Below are 22,168 nucleotides of genomic sequence, written 5' to 3' on the forward strand. Positions count from 1 at the left end.
ACTGCTATTCAACATAGTGTTAGAAGTCCTAGTCTCAGCAATCAGACAATAAACAGAAATTAAAGGCATCCAAATCAGCAAAGAAGAAGTCAAGCTCTCACTCTTTGCAGAGGATATGCTGCTTTATGTGGAAATCCCAAAAGACTCCACTCCATAACTGCTAGAACTCATGCAGGAATTCAGTAAAGTGTCAGGATATAAAAGCAATGTACATAAATCAGTTGCATTTCTATACACCAACAGCAAGACAGAAGAAAGAAAATTTAAGGAGCTGATCCCATTTACAATTGCACCCCAAACCATAAGATACCCAGGAATAAGTCTAACCAAAGAGGCAAAGAATCTGTCCTCAGAAAAATACAGAGTACTCATGAGGAAGTTCAGGAAAACACAAAGAAATGGAAAAATGTTCCATTCTTGTGGATTGGAAGAACAAATACTGTGAAAATGTCTAAGCTACCTAGAGCTATCTATACATTTAATGCAATCCTTATCAAAATACCATCAACTTTTTTCACTGAAATGGAACAAATAATCCTAAAATTTGTGTGGAACCAGCAAAGATCCCAAATAGCCAGAGAAATGATGAAAAAGAAAACCAAAGTTGGCAGCATCAAATTCCAGACTTCAAGCTCTATTACAAACCTGTAATCATCAAGACAGTGTGGTGCTGGCACAAAAAACAGACACATAGACCAATGGAACAGGAAAGAGGGCCCAGAAATAGACCCTCAACTCTATGGTCAACTAATCTTCGTCAAAGCAGGAAAGAATGGAAAAAAGACAGTTTCTTCAATAAATGGTGTTGGGACCATTGGACAGCCACATGCAGAAGAATGAAAGTGGACCATTTCCTTTCACCACCCACAAAAATAGACTCAAAATGGATGAAAGACCTCAATGTGAAAAAGGAATCCATCAAAATCCTTGAGGAAAAAACAGTCAGCAACTTCTTTGACCTCAGCCACAGCAACTTCTTCCTAGAAGCATCATCAAAGGCAAGGGAAGCAAGAGCAAAAATGAACTATTGGGACTTAATAAAGATCAGAAGCTTTTGCACAGCAAAGGAAGTAGTCAACAAAACCAAAAGACAACTGACAGGATGGGAGGAAATATTTGCAAATGATATATCAGATAAAGGGCTAGTATTCAAAATCTATAAAGAACTTATCAAACTCAACACCCAAAGAACAAATAATCCAATCAAGAAATGGGCAGAGGACATGAACAGACAATTCTGCAAGGAATATATCCAGGTGGCCAACAGACACATGAAAAAGTGCTCAACATCACTCAGAATCAGGGAAATACACATCAAAAGCACAGTGATATAGCATCTCACACCATTCAGAATGGCTAAAATTAACAAGTCAGGAAATGAAAAATGCTCTCAAGGATGTGGAGAAAGGGGAACCCTCCCTACACTGTTGGTAGGAATGCAAGCTGGTGCAGCTACTTTGGAAAACAGTATGGAGGTTCCTCAAAAAGTTGAAAATAGAACTACCCTTCAACCCAGCAATCACACTACTGACTATTTATGCTAAATATAAACATGTAGTGATCTGAAGGGGCACATGCATCTCAATGTTTATAACATCAATGTCCATAGTAGCCAAAGTATGGAAAGAACCTAGGTGTCTATCAACAGATGAATGGATAAAGAAGATGTGGTATATATTTACAATGGAATACTATGCAGTCATCAAAAGAAATGAAATCTTTCCATTTGCCACAATGTGGATGGAACTAGAGGGTATTATGTTGTGTGAAATGTCAATCAGAGAAAGACAATTATCACATGATCTCTCTGATGTGAAGAATCGAGAGGCAGTTGGGGCTGTGGCTGATAGGGATGGAAAAAAATGAAACAAGATGGGACCAGGGAGGGAGACAAGCCATAAGAGACACTTAATCTTAAGAAACAAACTGAGAGTTTCTGTGGGGTGGGGGAGTAGGGATAGGGTGGCTGGGTTATGGACACTGGGGAGGGTATGTGCTATGGCGACTGCTGTGAAATGTGTAAACTTGATGATGCACAGACCTGTACCCCTGCGGCAAATAATACATTATATGTTAATAATAAAAGAAAAAGAAGAAAGAAAGAAAGAAAGGGGTTAAAGCCTCTGCCTTCAGCTCAGGTCATGATCCCAGGGTCCTGGGATCGAGCCCCGCATCAGGCTCTCTGCTCAGCAGGGAGCCTGCTTCCCTCCCTTCCTCTCTCTCTGCCTGCTTCTCTGCCTGCTTGTGATCTCTGTCTGTCAAATAAATAAATAAAATCTTAAAAAAAAAAAAGATAAGCCTTCCGCTATACTTAAAACAAACTTTTTGGTTGTGATATTAGATGTGTAGTTACTGTTTAGCTCTAAATCTGTTATATTAAAAATGAGTCTGAAAGATAATGTTTATAAAATGATGAATATAAAATAATATATTTATTAACAGATAAATTGGAAGGCATATGATAACTGTTAAGTAACATACTGTTCTAAAAGATAGTGAATATAGTATAAATATAAATATTTGTTTATTTGCTCTACCTAGCCATCTATATTTATATAAACCTGGATAGCTAGTAATAACTACTATGTGAATGGATACTTGGTATACTTTTACAAAAGTTTATTAATTTTATCTTTGGGTTATGTGATTACCAGTTTTGTAGACTTTTTCCCTGTACTATTCAGTATTTTTACAGTGACTTATAATATTTAATAAGAACTTTAAAATAATAATATATATTATTTACCAATCATTTGCATATAGTTCCCTAATATCACAAAAACCATGAGCAAAGATACTATTTATCCCTCTTTTGACAGGTGAACTAATGTTAGAATTTTCTGAACGTTGTCATGAGAGCAGCAGCTCTACCATGGTAGAGAATGCAAGTCCATAACCAAGAAGTTAGGAGAAATGCCACTAAAACAGTGACATAGAAGCCTCCTGAATTTCCTTTCTCCCATGATGCACCAAATATACAGCTGTATACAGAGAATTCCCCCTGAGACAAATCCAGAAACCAGCTGGGTGAGTCCTCCATCTTGGTAAGTGGTAAAAAATCCACAATGAATTGAGTCAGAAAGGCTGAGACGTACTCTTCCCATAAACCACCATATTCCTGGCAGAGTGCTTACATCCATTGGGAGGGAACCAATTCCCAGCTTCTCCCTGAGGAGAGAAGGTTTAGACTGTGTATCTAGTATCTAGTATCCCAACTTTTAAGTAATCCAGAGAACTAGCTCCCAAATCACTTAGCCCTGAGAGCTGAGAGGCCTTGGCATTTATTATGAGAATTCCTGGTCCACACAAAACAAAGAGGCATTTCTGTTTAGGCACACAAGTACTCCCAGCGACTATTCTCTCTGACTCAACACAGAATGAAGACAAATACACCTAGCTCCTGTGTCTCCTACATTAAAGCAGAATCCATACCTATGTCCTGACCATTCCAGCTGCTGCCTGAAACCTTCCAGTGTACCTGATTGGGAAGCTGAAGAGATAGGCAATTAGTAATCCTCTAGGAGCCTGAACAGGCATATGAGCATTTCCCATACCTTTGGGACACAGGCAGATCTTGGCACACCAATTGCTTGGAGCCACTAAGAACACACGCAATAACTTGAAAAATCACAAAGATTTCAGGACCAACCAGCTTAGGCCACGCTGGTTGGTGAGTTTCATCTCTTCCGTAAAACCAGTCTATTGAGGCTGGGAGAGGTAGCTCTTTTACCTAATGCAAAGAAACCAAGACATAGTCAAAGAACATGAAGAAACAGGGGAATACGTTCTAAACAAAACAAGATAAATTTTCAGTTATTGGTCTTAATGAAATGGAGATAAGTGATCTACCCAATAAAGACTTCAAGATAATGGCCATAAAAATACTCAATGAGGGGCCTCCATACTGTTCTCACAGTGACTACAGCAGCTTGCATTCCCACCAACAGTCCACCAGCATTCCTTTTTCTCGGTATCTTCTCCAACACTGGCTGTTTCTTGTGTTTTTGATTTTAGCCATTCTCATAGATGTAAGATGGTATCTTATCATGGTTTTGATTTGCGTTTCCCTGATGATGAGTGATGTTGAGCATCTTTTCATGTGTTCTTTAGCCATCTGCATGTCTTCTTTCCAAAAGATGTCTATTCAGTTCTTTGACCCATTTTTAAAATTGGATTATTTGTGGGGTTTTTTGGTGTCAAGTTGTGTAAGTTCTTTATATATTTGGGATATTAACCCCTTATCAAATATAACACTTGAAAATGTCTTCTACAATTCAGTAGATTGCCCTTTTGTTTTGTGATGGTTTTCTTTGTTGTATAAACTCTTTTCATTTCAGTATAGTACTAATAGCTCATTTTTTTTAATTTTTAATTTTTGTAAAAATTAACATATAATGTATCATTTGTTTCAGGGGTATAGGTCTGTGATTTGTCAGTCTTACACAATTCATAGCACTCACTATAGCACATACCCTCCCCAGTGTCCATCACCCAGCCACCCCATCCCTCCCACCACCCTCCTCTCCAGCAACCCTCAGTTTGTTTCCTGAGATTAAGTCTCTTGGGGTTTGTCTCCCTCTCTGGTTTCATCTTATTTCATTTTCCCCTCTACTCCCCTATGATTCTCTGTCTTGTTTCTCAAATACTTCATATCAGTGAGATCATATGATAATTGTCTTTTTCTGATTGACTTATTTCACTTAGCATGATACCCTCTAATCCATGAGAATGGAACGTTTTTCCATTTCTTTGTATCTTCCTGAACTTCCTCATGAGTACTCTATATACAGATTCTTTGCCTCTTTGGTTAGACTTATTCCTGGGTATCTTATGGTTTTGGGTGCAGGTGTAAATGGGATCAACTCCTTAAATTCTCTTTCTTCTGTCTTGCTGTTGGTGTATAGAAATGCAACTGATTTATGTGCATTGATTTTATATCCTGACACTTTACTGAATTCCTGCATGAGTTCTAGCAGTTTTGGAGAGGAGTCTTTGGGATTTCCACATAAAGTAGCATATCCTCTGCAAAGAGTGAGAGCTTGACTTCTTCTTTGCTGATTTTATGCCTTTAATTTCTCTTTGTTGTCTGATTGCTGAGTCTAAGACTTCTAACCCTATGTTGAATAGCAGTGGTGATAGTGGACATCCCTGGTGTGCTCCTGACCTTCCTTAGGGGAAAAACTCTCAGTTTTTCCCCAATGAGAATGATATTTACTGTGGGTTTCTCATAGATGGCTTTTATGATATTGAGGTATGTACCCTCTATCCCTACACTCTGAAGAGTTTTGATCAAGAAAGGATGCTCTGCTTTGCAAATGCTTTATCAAATACATGCAGATGTATTAAGAGTATCATATGGTTCTTGTTCTTTGTTTCATTAATGTAATTAATACCTAATTAATTAATTAAATTAATTTTTCTTTGCTGTTCTTTCTCTGGTTCCTTTAGGCATAGGGTTAGCTTATGTACTTGAGACCTTTCTTGTTTCTTGAGGAAGGCTTGTATTGTCATGTACTCTCCTCTCAGGACCACCTTTTCTGTGTCCCAAAGATTTTGAACAGTTGTGTTTTCATTTTCATTTGTTTCCATGAATTTTTAAATTCTCCTTTAATTTCCTGGTTGACCCATTCATCCTTTAGTAGGATGCTCTTTAGTCTCCATGTATTTGAGATTTTTCCCAACTTTCTCCTTGTGATTGAGTTCTAGTTTCAGGGTACTCTGGTCTAAAAATATGCAAGGAATGATCCCAATCTTTTGGTACCATTTGAAACCTGATTTGTGATCCAGGATGTGATCTATTCTGGAGAATGTTCCATGTGCACTAGAAAAGAATGTGTATTCTGTTGCTTTGGGATGGAATATTCTGAATATGTCTGTGATGTCCATCTGGTCCAGTGTGTCATTTAAAGCCTTTATTTCTTTGTTGATCTTTTGCTTAGATGATCTGTCCATTTCAGTGAAGGGGGTGTTAATGTTCCCATCTATCACTGTATTATTGTTAATCTGTTTCTTTTGTTTTGTTATTAATTGGTTTATATAATTGGCTGCTCCCATGTTAGGGGCATAGACATTTAAAATTGTTAGGTCTTCTTGTTGGACAGATCCTTTAAGTATGATAGAGTGTCCTTCCTTATCTCTTATTATAGTCTTTGTGTTAAAATCTAATTTATATGATATAAAGATTGCCACCCCAGCTTTTTTTTTTTTTGATGCCTGTTAAAATGGTAAGTTGGTTTCCACCCCCTCACTTTAAATCTTTTAAATCTGAAGGTGTCTTTGGATCTAAAATGAGTTTATTGCAGACAGAATATTGATGGGTCTTGGTTTTTTGTTTGTTTGTTTGTTTGTTTTATTAATCTAATACCCTGTGTCTTTTGATTGGGGCATTTAGCCCATTTACATTCAGGGTAAGTATTAAAATATATGAATTTAGTGCCATTGTATTGCCTGTAAAGTGACTGTTACTGTATATTGTCTCTGTTCCTTTCTGGTCTGTTACTTTTAGGTTCGCTCTTTGTTTAGAGTACCCTTTCCAATATTTCCTGTAGGGCTGGTTTGGTGTTTGCAAATACCTTTAGGTATTTTTTTTTTTTTTTTGGTCCTGGAAGCTTTTTCTCTCTCCTTCTATTTTCAATGACAACCTAGCTGGATATAGTATTCTTCACTGCATATTTTTCTTGTTTACTGCTCTGAATGTAACATGCCAGTCCTTTGTGGCCTGACAGGTCTCTGTTGACAGGTCTACTGCCAATCTAATATTTCTACCATTGTATGTTACGGAGCTCTTGTCCTGAGCTGCTTTCAGGATTTTCTCATTGTCTCTGAGACTTGTAAATTTTACTATTAGATGATGGAGTGTGGACCTATTTTTACTGATTTTGAGGGCGATTTCTGTGTCTCCTGGATTTTGATGCTAGTTTCCTTCCCCAAATTAGGGAAGGGAAATTATAGGATTGCTATAATTTGCTCCAATATACATTCTGTCCCTCTCTCTTCTTCTGGGATCCCAATTATTCTAATATTCTTTCATCTTATGGTATAACTTATCTCTCAGATTCTCCCTTTATGATCCAGTAGTTGTTTATCTCTCTTTTCTTCAGCTTCTTTATTCTCTATCATGTGGTCTTCTATATAGCACTAATTCTCTCTTCTTCCTCATTTATCCTAGCAGTAAGAGCTTCCATTTTTTATCATACCTCATTAATAGCTTTTTTTCTTTCAACTTGGTTAGATTTTAGTTCTCATTTCTCCAGAAAGGGCTTTTATATCTCCAGACAGGGAAAATATATATATATATATATATATATATATATATATATATACACATTTTATATGATTAGAACAGTGAATAGAAAAGAGCTACACACTTGTTTTTGGGTGTATTTTGATCTGTTAGAAGAAACTGACTTCCAAAATTTTAAATAAAGAAAAACTTGTATATACACAAAAATAATGATAAACATGATGAAGGGATGGAATATGAATGTAAAGATAAAAATTAAAAAGATTTTTTAAAAACGTATTGTTAAAATAGGCTAAAACAGGAAAGAAGAAAATATTTTTTTTTAAATAGAATAAGAAAGAAATAAAATTTTAAAAATTTAACTTTGAATGACTGACTAATCATGAGAAAAAACAAAACAAAACAAAACATGAATTCTATGTGTTGTATTCTCCTAGTGCTGGAGTTTATAGGTCTCCTTGATCCGTGAGCTTGGTCTTGGCTGGATATGTTTCTGGGGAGGGGCCTGTTGCAGTGAATCTCAAATGTTTTGTCGAGGCAGAATTGCACCACCCTTGCCAGGGTCCAGGCTAAGTAATCTTCTCAGTTTTGCTCTCAGTAGCTTTTGTCTCCTGATAGTGCTCTCTACAGCTTTGGAGGATGTTAGTGAAGATGGAAGCCTCAGAATCTCTGGTCAAGGAGGAGCTGAGAGCTCAGAGCTCCCCTCTTAGTGTGCCCTCAGAGAAAAGCAGTCAATCACACCTGTCTCCCTGGTCTCTGGCCATACTCTGAGCTCACACAGCCTGTGACCAAGTGTTTCTATCTCTGGCATTCTACCCCATTTGGATCTCCAAACCCAGCAGATTCCTGCATTGTGGTCCTGTGCCACATTTTCCAGGGGAGGAAGGAGGGTGTCTCCCTGGATCTCACACTTATGGGGGTCCCTGCTCAAATAGCAGTGACCCATCTGTGCTGGGGATCATGGCTTATGGCAACCCCAAGTCGAGAGCTCACTCCTCAGCTCTATCTTTGCAGCTCTGATACCTGGGAGGTCTGGCACACTCAGGCACCCCCAGTCTTTTTGTGACCCCAAGCACCTGAGACCACACTGTCCTAGCAAGGGCTCCAGCTCCACTCCCCACTTAGCCTCTGGAGTGATGTCCCTCAGTGGAGCAGACTTCTATAAGTTCCTATTTTGTGCTCTGCTACTCTGTCACTTGCTGGGACCTGGCCCCTCCTCCCGTGGTCTATTGCCTTAGATTCACTGCTCCACATGTCCTACCTTCCAGAAAGTGGTTACTTTTCTGTTCATAGAATTTCCGCTATTCTTTTCTTCGATCTTCTGCTGAGTTTATAGGTGTTCAGAGTGGTTTGATAACTATCTAGCTGAATTCTGGGACCCAATGAAATTTAGGTCTCCTACTCATTTACCATCTTGCTCCTCCTCCCCTCTAATAGTTTATTTTTGCTTGTGTTTCCCTTGTCTAAGGAGATATATGTAGAAAAATATTTCTATGACTGATGTCAAAGAAATTACTGCTTATGTTTTCTAGGAGTTACAGGGCTTCAGGTCCCACATTTAGATCTTTAATCCATTTTGAGCTTATTTTATGAGAGGTGTCGGAATGTGGTCCAGTTTCATTATTTTGCTTATAGCTGTCCAGTACAATTTGTCTTTTCTCCATTGTATATTCTTGCTTTCTTTGTTGTAGATTAGTTGAATTGATAGATAAATGGATAAAGAAAATGTTATATACACACACAAACACAGCCAAATACACACACACACACACACACGGGAAATATTTGACAGCCTTAAAAAAGAAAGGGATCCAACCACTTATGACAACATAGGTAAACCTGAAGGGTCTGATGCTGAGTGAAATAAGGTAGGCAGAGAAGGACACATATTACATAGTATCACTTACATGTGGAATCTACTTATCTTTTTTAAAAAGTCAAATTTATAGTATTAGAGAGTACGTGGTACTTGCCTAGGGTCTGTGGAGTGGGGAAATAGGGACAGATTTGTACAGAAGTGTAAACTTTTAGTTATAAGATGAGTAAAATCTGAGGATTTAGAATATAACATGGTGATTATAGTTGATCATCTATTATGTAATCTAAATTTGCTTAGAGAGTAGAACTTCAGGGGTGCCTTTAAAAAAAAGTATGTGAGGTGATTGATGTATTAATTAACTCAATAGAGGAAATTTCTCACATGTGTTCAAATATCAAATTATCTGAATGCATACTTTAAATATATTACAATTTTATTTGCTGGTTATACCTCAGTAAAGTTGAAAAAAGTCAGAATTTTTTATTGAAATTTTAAGGAATGTTGATTTAATTATTTAGTCACATTAAACTAATCTTCCATTAGGTAGATTTTCTTTAATTTAGAAGTGACAAGTTAAAAGACAGTAGATGCAATTCAATCAGTTAAAATCTATGAAATTATTAAAACTTTTTAATGTTATAAATTCATTTTTGAGAAACAGTTTTAAAAGTCTATTGAATAAGGTAGGCTCCGTTCAAATTTTCCTAATGACCATTATCCAAACTTATTTTTAGTACAGTTACTTTATTTACTTTTAAATCAAATTAAATTAATTCAAATATAACACATTATTTGTTTCAGGGGTATGGGTCTGTGATTCATCAATCTTATATGATACCCAGTGCTCATTACAACACATACCCTCCCCAAGATACTTTAAACAAATAAGAAAACCATTGTGTATGTCTGTGTGTGTATAGCTATATGTATGTGTATGTGTGTATTATACACACACATATGTGTATGTAATATACAAATATAATATACAAATATACAAATGTAATATATAAATATTATATATACGGATAGTATATATAATAGTATGTATAAACGTGTGTATATGTAACATACATAAACTGCATAAATATATTTAAATATATTACATATGTATATACCCACTATTATATGATTAGTTTATAAATGTAATAGGAAGATAAATGGAAATGCATCAGGAATAAAAACTATTTTTTTCAAATTTTAGATACTAAACTCTAATAAGGCTCTGGAAATGTATGTGATTTTGCATCACATTACAAAGAAAATGTAAAGATATATAAAACATTTTAGTCATCACTTAATTGTGCCCTAAATTTTATGAACCAAATATATTTGTTTAGGAATCTGCTTGCTGAGATATGTATGATTAAAATACATTTTAAGTAATTTTAATTATACCATCAATGATATAATAGATACTTGTAAAATATTTTTAGCTATGTGCACACAATTTGAAAAGTAGAATTACCCCTCCATATTGTCACATCCTACATTTGATAGAATTTTAAATGCTGTTATGCACATTCTTTTTTATATGATGGTATTTCAAATCTGATTTTAGAGAACAAATTAAGATAATTTGACCAGCACAACATTGAACATTATTATAATTTGGAATTAAACAGTTTCATTTTTTTCAACCTCAAATTTGAGCTGCAAAAAACTGAACAATTTGGAAACACTGTGATCATTATTTCTTTGTGTGTAATTCGTGTTACAAATACTTGTTAATGAGTTCAGGACCAAGTGCATATAATCACAGAGTACAAATTAAGACTTCTATTATCATTAATAGGAGTAAACACACAAATCAGGAGAAAATGGATCCTTATATTCTAAACCTTGAAGTTTATATGAGAAATAAATTAGCCATAAAATTAGAATGTAGGCAGCTTTCTAAAGAAACAGTCTTAAAGGTATTCTAGAGTCCTTAAAAGGCAATATTTCCTTAGGAATTTAAACAGAGACACATAAGTTGAAGAAGGGAATTTGAAAAATTAGGCAAGATTTAGATTCTCATTAAAATTAACCTTTGCTTAGGTTTCCTGGAAAGTGAATTGGACTCACTGTAATTGCTATAATTAAAGAACAGACAAATCCTCGATTTACTCCCTAGTCACCAAAAACCTAGATATACACTGGTATTCTTTCCAAAATGACTATAATCAGGATTACTTTCAGAGAGAGGGGAAAAAAGGAATTATTTTAAAGACATTGGGAGTAATATAAAAGAAAGTAGTTTAAAAATGTACACAAATATGCACGTTTTAAAAATTTTAATTTTTTAATCAGAAGGGACTTTTTTATTATGCAGTCTTTAAAATTTTAACGTAGAGATAAATGTATATAGAAATGTGTAAAATTCAGATCTGGTGTTTCACAAAATATTTAGAAAAGAGGGATCACATAGAAGGATAGGATCCTAAGAATATGTGAACATTAACCCCTTCTGGAGTGACAATGTGAAAATGGAAATCTTAACATGAACAATGAAACATTCTCAAGATTTGATTGCAAAATGAATTAAAAGGCTGACTATGTATATATATATATAAAATAGTTGTAAGTCATGGCTAAGCTAGACTCTTATCTCTATTAAAAGTCAAATATTTTAAGACCTTATTCTAATTTAAATTTCTTCTACATATCATTTTAATTTGGCCCAGAAAACTAAGGCATAACTTAGTTTCAAAACAGCTATGTTCAGGGTTTGCTAGATCACATTTGAACCACTCGGTTCAGCAATGTCCTAGGATAACCACTGAAATAATTATAACAGAAGATAGAGTTGAACAGCTGATGTTGTGAAAACAAAAAGAAATCATTTAAAAATTATTTAATTGAGAAAAAGGAAAGAAGGAAAAAAAATAAAAGATAAAGATGATAGCAATGTTGCAGGTATAAAACCAAAAATTTTACTTTTATCATAACAATTTTTAGAACCACTTAATTTTTAAATTTAAAATTTTTAAAGATTTTATTTATTTATTTGACAGAGGGAGGGGGAAGCACAAGCAGAGGGAGCAGCAGGCAGAGGGAGAGGGAGAAGCAGGCTCCCTCCTGAGCCGAGAGCCCAACATGTGGTTAATCCCAGAACCCTGGGATCACGACCTGAGCCACAGGTAGACAGTTAACTGACTGAGCCACCAGGCACCCCAGATTTAAAATTTTTAAAAACAGATTTAGGTTAATAGCAAAATTGAGAAGAAGGTACAGAGATTTACCATATATCCCCTGCCCCATACATGCATAATGAGTCTCATTATTAACACCCCAGAGTATTACATATGTTACCATTGATAAACCTGCCTTGACACCAAAGTTGATAAAACACATTATGGTTTACCCTTGGTGTTGTACATCCTGTGGGTTTACACTAATACATAATGACATGTATCCACCATTAGAGTTCCACACAGAATATTTTCACTGCCCTAAAGATCCTCTGTGCTCCACCTCTTCATCCCTCCCCACACCCCAACTCCTGTTAACTTGTTACTGACTTCATAGCTTCGTCTTTTCCAGAAGGCTGTATAGGTGGAATCACATAGTATGTAGCCTTCTCAGGTTGGCTTCTTTCCTTTAACAATGGGCACAATTGCTTCTCTCCCTTAGTAATTTGAAGTTTTCTTTACATCTTATCATGACTTGATAGTCTTCCCTCCCTCTTGCTGAATAATACTCTTGTCTAGATGCACCCCTGCTTGTTTACTCATTCATCTGTTGCAGGACATCTGACTGCGTCCCAGTCTTAGCAAATGTAAATCAACCTGCTAGAAGCAATGGTGTGCAAGTCTTAATGTGGATAATATCAGGGAGAAAATTACTGGATCATAGAGTGAAAGTACGGTTAGTTTTGTGGGAAATGACGCAAGGGCTTTCAAAATCAGTTTATCATGTTGTGTTTCCAGCAGCAATGAGTGAGCCCCTGTTGCTCCACGTTCTCATCAGCATTTGTTATTGCAATTTTTCTGAATTTAGGCCATTCTAGTAGATATGGAATGGGAACTCATTTTTTTCTAATGTAACATATCATATGGAGCATCTTTTTATATGTTTATTTGTCGTCTTTGGTCAAGTGCTTGCTAAGGATTTTGACCCAGTATTAACGGGATTGTTTTCTTATTATTAAATTTTAAGAGATTTTGAATATTCTGGATAAGGATGCTTTATCAGATGTGTCTTTGCAAATATTTTGTCCCAGTCAGTGGCTTATCTTCTCATTCTCCTGACATTGTCTTTTTCAGAGTCGGTATTTTCAGTTTTGCTGAAGTCCAGCTCATCACTCTTTCTTACACAGATTGCATCTTTGGTGCTGTATTTGAAAAGACATTACAATACCCAAGACCATCTTGGTTTTCTCCTGTGTTATCTTCCAGAAGTTGTATGAATTTATTTTTTACATTTAAGTCCATGATGCATTTTGAGTTATTTTTTTGTGAAGTGTGTAAGATCTGTGCCTGAATTATTTATTGATATTAATATTAATAGGATATCCAGTTCTTCCAGCACCATATATTGAAGAGAATATCTTTGCTCAATTGTACAGCCTTTGCTTTTTTGTCAAAGATTAGTTTACTATATTTAAAGGGGTCTATTTTGAGGTTTTCTTGCCATTCCATTTATCTAATTGCCTATTCTTTCGCCAATACCACAATAATTGTCTTCATAATTGTAGCTTTATAGTAAGAAAAAAAGTCAGATAGTGTCAGTCTCCCAGCTTTGCTGTTCTCCTTTAATATTGAGTTGGATATTCTGAGGTTTTCTCTATTCATATAAACTTCAGAATCTGTTTGTTAATATCTAAAAAAAAAAACCCTACTTGCTGGAATTTTAATTGGATTGCATTGAATCTGTAGATCGAGCTGGGAAGAACTGACATCTTGACAATATTTTTCCATCCATGAATATTTTCATTTTAGTTTTTTTATTTAATTCAGACCTTTATAGTTTTCCACATATAAATCTTCTACATATTTTATTAGACTTATACCTAAGTATTTGATGTCTACTACTCTATTAGAAATAATATAGCTACTCTTTTCATTTGATTAATGTTAGGATGGCATATTTTTCTCCTTCCATTTATTTTTAGTCTTCTTCTTTCTTTATATTTAAAATGGGTTTCTTATAGACATACATAGTCAGGTTGTGTTTTTTATCCACCCTGACAATCTCTTTTAATTGATGCATTTAAACCTTTGGGATTTAATGTGATTATTGATAGAGCTGGATTAATATACAACACATTTATTACTGTTTTCTGTTTTCTATATTCCTATTATCGTCTTCTAATCTTTTCCTGAATTTCTGGTTTTAGTTGACTCTTTATATGATTCCGTTTTCTCTCCTTTCCTAGTAAGTCAGTTAGACTTTTATTTTTTTATTTTTTATTTATTTATTTATTTTTTACTTTCTTTGGTTGTTGCCTTAGAGTTTGCACTATACATTTAAACTAATCTAAGCACACTTTTAAATAACATTATACTGCTACTGCTCATGGGTAGTATGAGAACACTATAAACACAATATAATCCCAATTCTTCCCCCATGTCCTTTGTATCATTGTTGTCATTCACTTTTTCATATATGAACATACTTAAACATATAAATATACATGCACACACATAAGGTACATACATAAGCATACATATTGGATATAGTGTTGTTATTATTTTGAACAAACTCTTATCAGCAAAGTCAATTAAGAATAAGAAAAATTAAAGTTTTTGTTTTATCTTTACTTACTCCTTTTCAATACCCTTTTATTTTTCTCCTTATGTAAAAACTAGTTTCTGGCATTATTTTCCTTGTCTCTAAAGAACTCTTTAAAATGTCTCTTGAAAGGTAGGTCTACTGGCAATAAATTCTTTCAATTTTTGTTTGATAAAGTCTTTATTTCTCCAACACTGTTGAAAATAATTCCATATACAAAAATCTAGTTTTTTTTTTTCTTTCAACATTTGATATATGTCATTCCACTCCTTGCTTGCATGGTTTCTAAGGAGAAGTAGAATATAATTTTTAATCTTTGTTCCTTGGTATTATTTTCTTCTGGCTTCTTTCAGAATTTTTCTTTGTTTTTGATTTTCTGTAATTTGAAAATAATATGGCTAGGTGTAGTTATTTTTGCATTTATGATGCTTGGTATTCTCTGAGGTACCCAAGACTGCAGTTTGGTGTCTGATATTAATTTGGGGAAATTCTCAGTCATTATTATGTTAAATATTTCTTCTCTATTCTCTCTTTTACTTATGTTATAAAATATGATATAACAAAAATATATGTTATATTATACCTTTTGTAGTTGTCTCACAATCTTTGGATATTCTGCTCTTCTTTGTTTTCTTTTTGTTTGTTTCTTTGTTTTTGCCTTTTGATATATCTTATAATTTTTTTTTCTTGATAGTAGGACATGATGTACCAAGTAAAAAGAACTGTTATAAGTAAGTCTTTAGTAATTTGATGTGAGGTGTAGGGAGATAGGAAGCATTCTATAGATCCATAGTTAGATCTCAGTGTTTTCAAGAACCTAGGCTGGTGGCTTGTGAACTTCACAGGTGTTTCTCATCCACCCCCCAACCCCCTCTGCTTAGGTAGGACAGAATAGCTAGAGGGGGCTGGAGTTATTAATTAATAATTAATAATTAAATAATTAATTGATTAATTGATTAATTTCCTTACCCCCATGCCAGTTAACTTCTGATATACCTCAATAGGCTAGATTCTGATAAACTAGTTTCTCCTGAGCCTTATTAAGAATAGCTGCATTGGTATTCCAAAATTTGTGTGTGTGTGTGTGTGTGTGTGTGTGTGTGTATGATAATTTATTTATTTATTTTAGAAAGAGAGAGAGTGCCCATGCACATGAGCTTGGGGAGGGGCAGAGGGAGAGAGAGAGAGAAGGAGAGAGAGAGAGAAGGAATATCCAGCAGACTCCTGGTTGAGCACAGATCCTGATTCGGGGCTCTATCCCATGACCCCAAGATCATGACCTAAGCTGAAATCAAGAGTCAGATGCTTAACTGACTGAGCCACCCATGTGTCCCTCTTTCACTATATATTTTTTATTAAATTTCTTAATGGTTGCTCTTGGGCTTCTTACCTTAAAAATTTTAGTTTTATATTAACACTAGTTAAATTTCAGTGGTTTATAAAAACTTTTCACTGGTACACCTTCATTCTTTACCATTTACATCTTTATGTTATTATTTTAATACACATTATATCTTTATTATAAACCCATCATATAGCTTTATAATTTTATTAAAACTGTCTTTCAAGTCAGATAGGAGAACAAGAGTTGCAAAAAATACAAGTGAAGTCTTTTATACTCACTATGTAGTTACCTTTATCAGTAGGTTTTTTTTTTTAATTTCTTCAAAAATCTTGAGGTGCTGCTGTCTAAGGTCTTTTCATTTCATCTCAAAGGGCTCCCCCAGCCCTGCTTTTTTGTATGGTTACTCTGCTAGTGACAAATAACTCCATTTTTCTTTATTTGGGAATCTCTTAATTTCTCCTCATGTTTGAAGATAGTTTTTCTGGATATATAATATTTTTTTTAAGATTTAATTTATTTACTTGAGAGAGAAATAGAGGGAAAATGAGCAAGAGGAGTGGCAAGCTGAGGGAGAAGTGGATTCCCTGCTGAGCAAGGAGCCCAACTGGGGCTGGATCCCAAGATCCTGGGATCATGACCCCAGCCAAAAGCAGATATTTAACCAACTGAGCCTCTCAGGCATCCCTTGGATATAGAATTCTTAACTGATAGTACTTTTCTTTCAGCACTTTGGATGTGTCACTAGACTACTTTCTGGCCTTGTGATTTCTGACAAGAAGTCAGCTATAAATCTTATTAAGGAATCTTTTGTACTACAATAATATTTTTTTGCTTTTGAAATTTTTTGTTTGTTTATATCTTTTAGTGGCTTGATTATGAAGTTTTTTGGCAGAGATCTCTGAATTTCTTCTATCTGGAATTCATTAAGCTACCTAGATGTATAGATAAATTTTTAAAAATCAAATTTGGGATTTAAAAAAAAAAGATTTTATTTATTTATTTGACAGAGAGAGAGAGAGATCACAAGTAGACAGAGAGGCAGGCAGAGAGAGAGGGGGAAGCAGGCTTCCTGCTGAGCAGGGAGCCCGATGTGGGGCTCCCAGGACTCTGAGATCATGACCTGAGCTAAAGGCAGAGGCTTAACCCACTGAGCCACCTAGGCACCCCAAATTTGGGATGGTTTTACACAAAAGTTCTTAAAATATTTTTTATTCCTCTTTTTCTTCTCTTCTCTCCTCTGGACCTTCCATTATGCATCTATTGGTAAGTTTGATGGTTTACTTCAGATCTCTGATGATCTATTTATTTTAATCTATTCTTTTTTATTTCTTTTCTTCAGACTGGAAAAATCTTAAGCTATCTTTGAATTTACTAGTTGATCATACTGTCAAATCTGTTGTTGAACTCTTCTAGTGAATTTTTTTTCAGTTATTGTTCTTACTGACTCCAGAATTCCTATTTGAGCAGTTTATTAATTTATCTCTTTCTTTTTTTTTTTGCATTGTGCATTTGATGAGATATTATTTTCACACTTGCCATTAGTTTATTAGACATAATTTCTTTTAGTTGGAATATATTTAAGCTAGCTGATTTCAGACCTTTGTCTAATAAGTGACATTTTTACTTTGTCATGGATAGTTTCTGTTGACTGCTTTATCTTTTTATTTCTGTGCATGAGCTATTTATTACTGTTCCTTTATATGTTTTTATTATGTTATTTTATTTATTATTTATTATGTTATTTTATGTATTATTTATTATGTCATTTATCATGTTATAACTGTTTTCATTGAAATCTAGAGATTTAAAATAACATAACACGGGAACTATTAAAATCAGTCCATTCTTTGGTTTGTTGTTGCTGGTTATTGTTGTTATTGCTGTTTGTTTATTTTGTGACTTTCTTGCACTACTTTTATAAAATCTATATTTTTTATCATATGTGACCACTGAAGTTCCTGCTCAGTTAGGTCAAAGGTCAGTTGTTGATTGTACAGAGATTTCCTTTAACACATTGTCCTATCCTCTGTTGAGTTCTGTTTGTACGTGGCACATCTTCACTGATCTGGCAGTTTACAGCCTTTACTTCCTGCTTTCCTAGGATCTCAAAGTAAGCAAGAGGCAAAAGATCAGACATTTCTCATGATTTTCCTGAGTGTGCACCTTCACCTGTATATGTATATAATGTTCTAGATTCCCAGAAACATGTCAAGAGGTTTCTAAAGCCCAACATGTACATCTCACTTCCAATATTTTCTTCGTAAGATTTTTGGTGAGCCTCTTGTTTCCTCAAGTGATATGGCTGCCTAGAATAGCTGCAGTGTAAACAATCATTTTTTTTTTTTTCATAAATGTGCTATGGGGAATGGTTTTTCTCTCTATGTGAACTCTGAGTTAGGTTAAGTAAAGAAAAGCCTTGTGAATGAGGCTTTTAAGGAAGCTGCTAAATAGATCAAATAGTGACAAGTCTCTGAGGATAGGACCTTTACGGGAGCTTTGAGCCAATTTTTTTGCCCTCTTGTGGCCCTTAGGTTGCTGGTTTTCATACTTGCCATTATTGTGAGGTTGCTGGTTTCAAGAGTACCAGACAGCTAAGGAGAGGGAAATGGAAATGGATCAAGAAAAATATCACAAGTCTCACTTTCTTTTAAAAACCAAGGTTCAGCCAATTTCTTATATAAGCCCTCCTTGAATTGTTGCAAGTCTTAGTTAAGATTCAGAATTGTATAATAAGTTGAGTTTTAGAATATTTGCCACTGTTCTCAGTGCTTTTATGGTTGAATAATTTATAGAAGTTCTTATTCTGCCATTCTTACTAAGTGATTCTTCTGTAAGAGATACTGGAAGAGCAAGGTTAATATCCTCTAAAATATGTTTGCATGTACTAAATCACCATTTAAAGCTTTATGAAAATAGCATGGTTGGTAGAATAGTTAATAGCAATAGCAACATTGCAAGAAAGGATTGTAAATAGTATGTCTAGAATAAAGAATAATGAAGAACAACCATACCCTACTTCTCTGAAATTATTAGATGGTGCTAATTGATTATTGACTCTGTGGCTCTTACTGAAGAAGAATGAGATTAGAAAATGAGGTTAGAAGCATAAGAGGGGAAGGGCCCGGGAGGATACCTATCAAACAAAGAAATATTCTACCTAGAATGGCAGAGTTGGCTGCTCTTGTGTAAGAAGATCCTTGTAATAGAAGGGTAGAGGTTGAAGCTGAGCACTTCAAGAAACCTGTTAAATCATCTTGAAGAGACCTTGTATCTCACAGCTCTGCAAACTGTCACAGTGATACTTCCTCTAGATAAGTCAGATTGAGGAAAAAGAAAGATCCTTGTTCCTTTTTTCTCTTCCTGTTTCTGCCCTCTAACACTGAAGAGCATAATGTAAGCCTTGAAAATAACAGAAGAGAAATCCTATTGCCAGACATATCCTCTTTCTTGTTTATCCTCCCTCTCCCCACCCCCAACACACCTTAATAGGTCACTGACATAATTTCAGCCTTCTTTGCAAGAGGGAATTTGAAGCTCTTTCAGAAATATGAGAACAGTTTAAAATAAAGTGATTTCTGTTTTAATAATCAGATGTAACCACAGGTTTAAGAAACTGCTCAGATATTGCTTAGAACAGAGAAGGGTGAAGGTAGTGATTAGAGGAAAAGTAATAACACTTCATGTATTTTTTCTACAAAATTAAGAACTTTTACATAACACAGACATTGATATAAAGAAGAAAACCATTTTAGGAGTAACTTTTCTATCATTAATATTCTGTTTTCAATGATATCTTCCTATTTATACACATGAAAATTATTTAAACTCCATTCATATTGTATGATATTTATGAATTTAGACATATTGCAGTGTTTCTAATGTGCCACACTGTAAAATGTATGACAATAATTACTTATTTGAGTTTAAAGATGAAGATAAAAAATGATTAATGATTTTACTTATTTTTCTGTGAATTTGTTTTTAAACAAAAGGAAAAGAGTGACTATTTTGAATTGAAAAAAGTAAATCAGTAGCTTTTATATATACATAGTAATTTTTAATTAATATAAGTGAATTCATTCATAAACAAAAACTATAAAATACTTTGAAATAAAAATGATATAAGGGAAATATATGGAGAAAAGAATTAAGAAAAACCAGAGAACAAGCACAAAATCACATGTCTAGGTATGTATTCTATATTTTCTAATGAGATATCTCAATATGCTAAATGTCAAAAATTTCTTAAGATGTATCTGTAGATTAAGCGAAATCTCAATCAAACCCTAACAAGTGTTACTAGCGAATATGCTATAATGACTCAAATTTACATAAGTAATTCACTGCTTCTCATTATTGCGTTTCTTTATCTCATTTATCTGAAACAGTTTAGTTCTCTCAATATGAGGGTAGAAGTCTTTTTTTTTTTTTTAAGATTTTGTTTATTTATTTGAGAGAGTGAGAATGAGTGAGAGAGAAACAGAGGTGAGTAGGGGGAGAGGACGGGGTGAAGCAGATGCCCTACTGAGCAGGGAGCCAAATGTGAGACTTGATCCTGGGACTCCAGGATCATGACCTGAGCTGAAGGCAGACACCTAACTGACTGAGCATCCCAGGTGGCCCTAGAAGCTGTTTAATTTGTAGGCTGCCCACAATATTCTTTAGTTGAAAGTTTTCTCATAATTCTACTCAGATTGTGCATATTTGACAGGATTGCCACAAAAGTGATGCTCTGTCTTACACTTTCTTTTAGTGGAAGCACATCAAAAGATATGACTGAAGACAAAAAAGAAAAGCATATATTCACACATGTGCAATAGCCATAGACAGTGTGATAAAAGTACTGAATTTAGATAAAGAGGACTAGAAATAACTAATATCCTAATTTAAGTTCCAACTTAAAAAATAATGACCAAATTGAAGGGATGGAAAATGTTAGTACATAATTAGAATTTTAAAAATTGGTGATTTTTTTTAACTAGGAAAATAATAACATTGGAAATTATGAAGTAAAAGATAAGCTTAAGAAAAGATCTGGGCTATTAGATCACAAGATGATTAAATGGAAGATAGATCAATAGAAAATATGTAAACTGAAATGTACATATAAAAAATAGAAAAAAAGAGCAGAAGAGACAGATCATGAGAAATTCTCACAACACATCTAGAGTCCCAGAAGTAGAGGTAAGAGAGTAGGGCAGAAGAAATATTTGATAATATGATAACAAAGAATTTGCCAAAACTACTGCAATATATCGACTTGAAGAATCAAGAACATCTGAAAATACCAAATCAATCAATAAAAGGCATACCATTGTACAAGTGTTCTCAATGTTTAATTCCAGGACCTTCATCAGCAACAATGTCAGCAAATTTCTTTTGCTGAATACAGATTCTTACAGAAATAATACATTACATTATTTACAGACTATATATTACAATACAACATATTATATATTACATTATTATAATAAATAATGCATTACATATAATACATAAATAATAATATATTACATTATTTACAGAATATATTACAATATAATATACAACATAATACAATAATATAATACATCATTTACAGAAAAATACAGAAATACAGATTCTTGGACCTTGATTCAATCAGACTGAATCAGAAATTCTTGGAGAAGGAAGCAAGATGGCGAAGGAGTAGAAGACTGAAATATCATCAGGTCCCAGGAGTTCAGCTAGATAGTTATCAAATCATTCTGAACACCTACAAACTTAACAGGAGATAGAAGAGAAGAATAGCAATTCTAGGAACAGAAAATTGACCACTTTCCTGAAGGTTGGACATGAGGAGAAGTGAATTCAAAGCCACGGGAGCATAGACCCCAGAGGGAGGGGTAAGCTCCTGGCAAGGGAGAGAGCAGCAGAGCACAAAATCAGAACTTTTAGAAGTCTGCTTCACTGAGGGACGTTGATCCAGAAGCTAAGTGGGAGGTGGAGCCCTTGTGGGGACAGTGTGGTCTCAGGATCTGCTGGATCACAGAAAGACCAGGGGTGTCTGAATGTGGCAGAGCTCCCAGGT

This window comes from Enhydra lutris, unplaced genomic scaffold (assembly GCF_002288905.1).
Source record: "Enhydra lutris kenyoni isolate GAN:26980312 unplaced genomic scaffold, ASM228890v2 scaffoldscaffold1, whole genome shotgun sequence".
Lineage (NCBI taxonomy): Eukaryota > Metazoa > Chordata > Mammalia > Carnivora > Mustelidae > Enhydra > Enhydra lutris.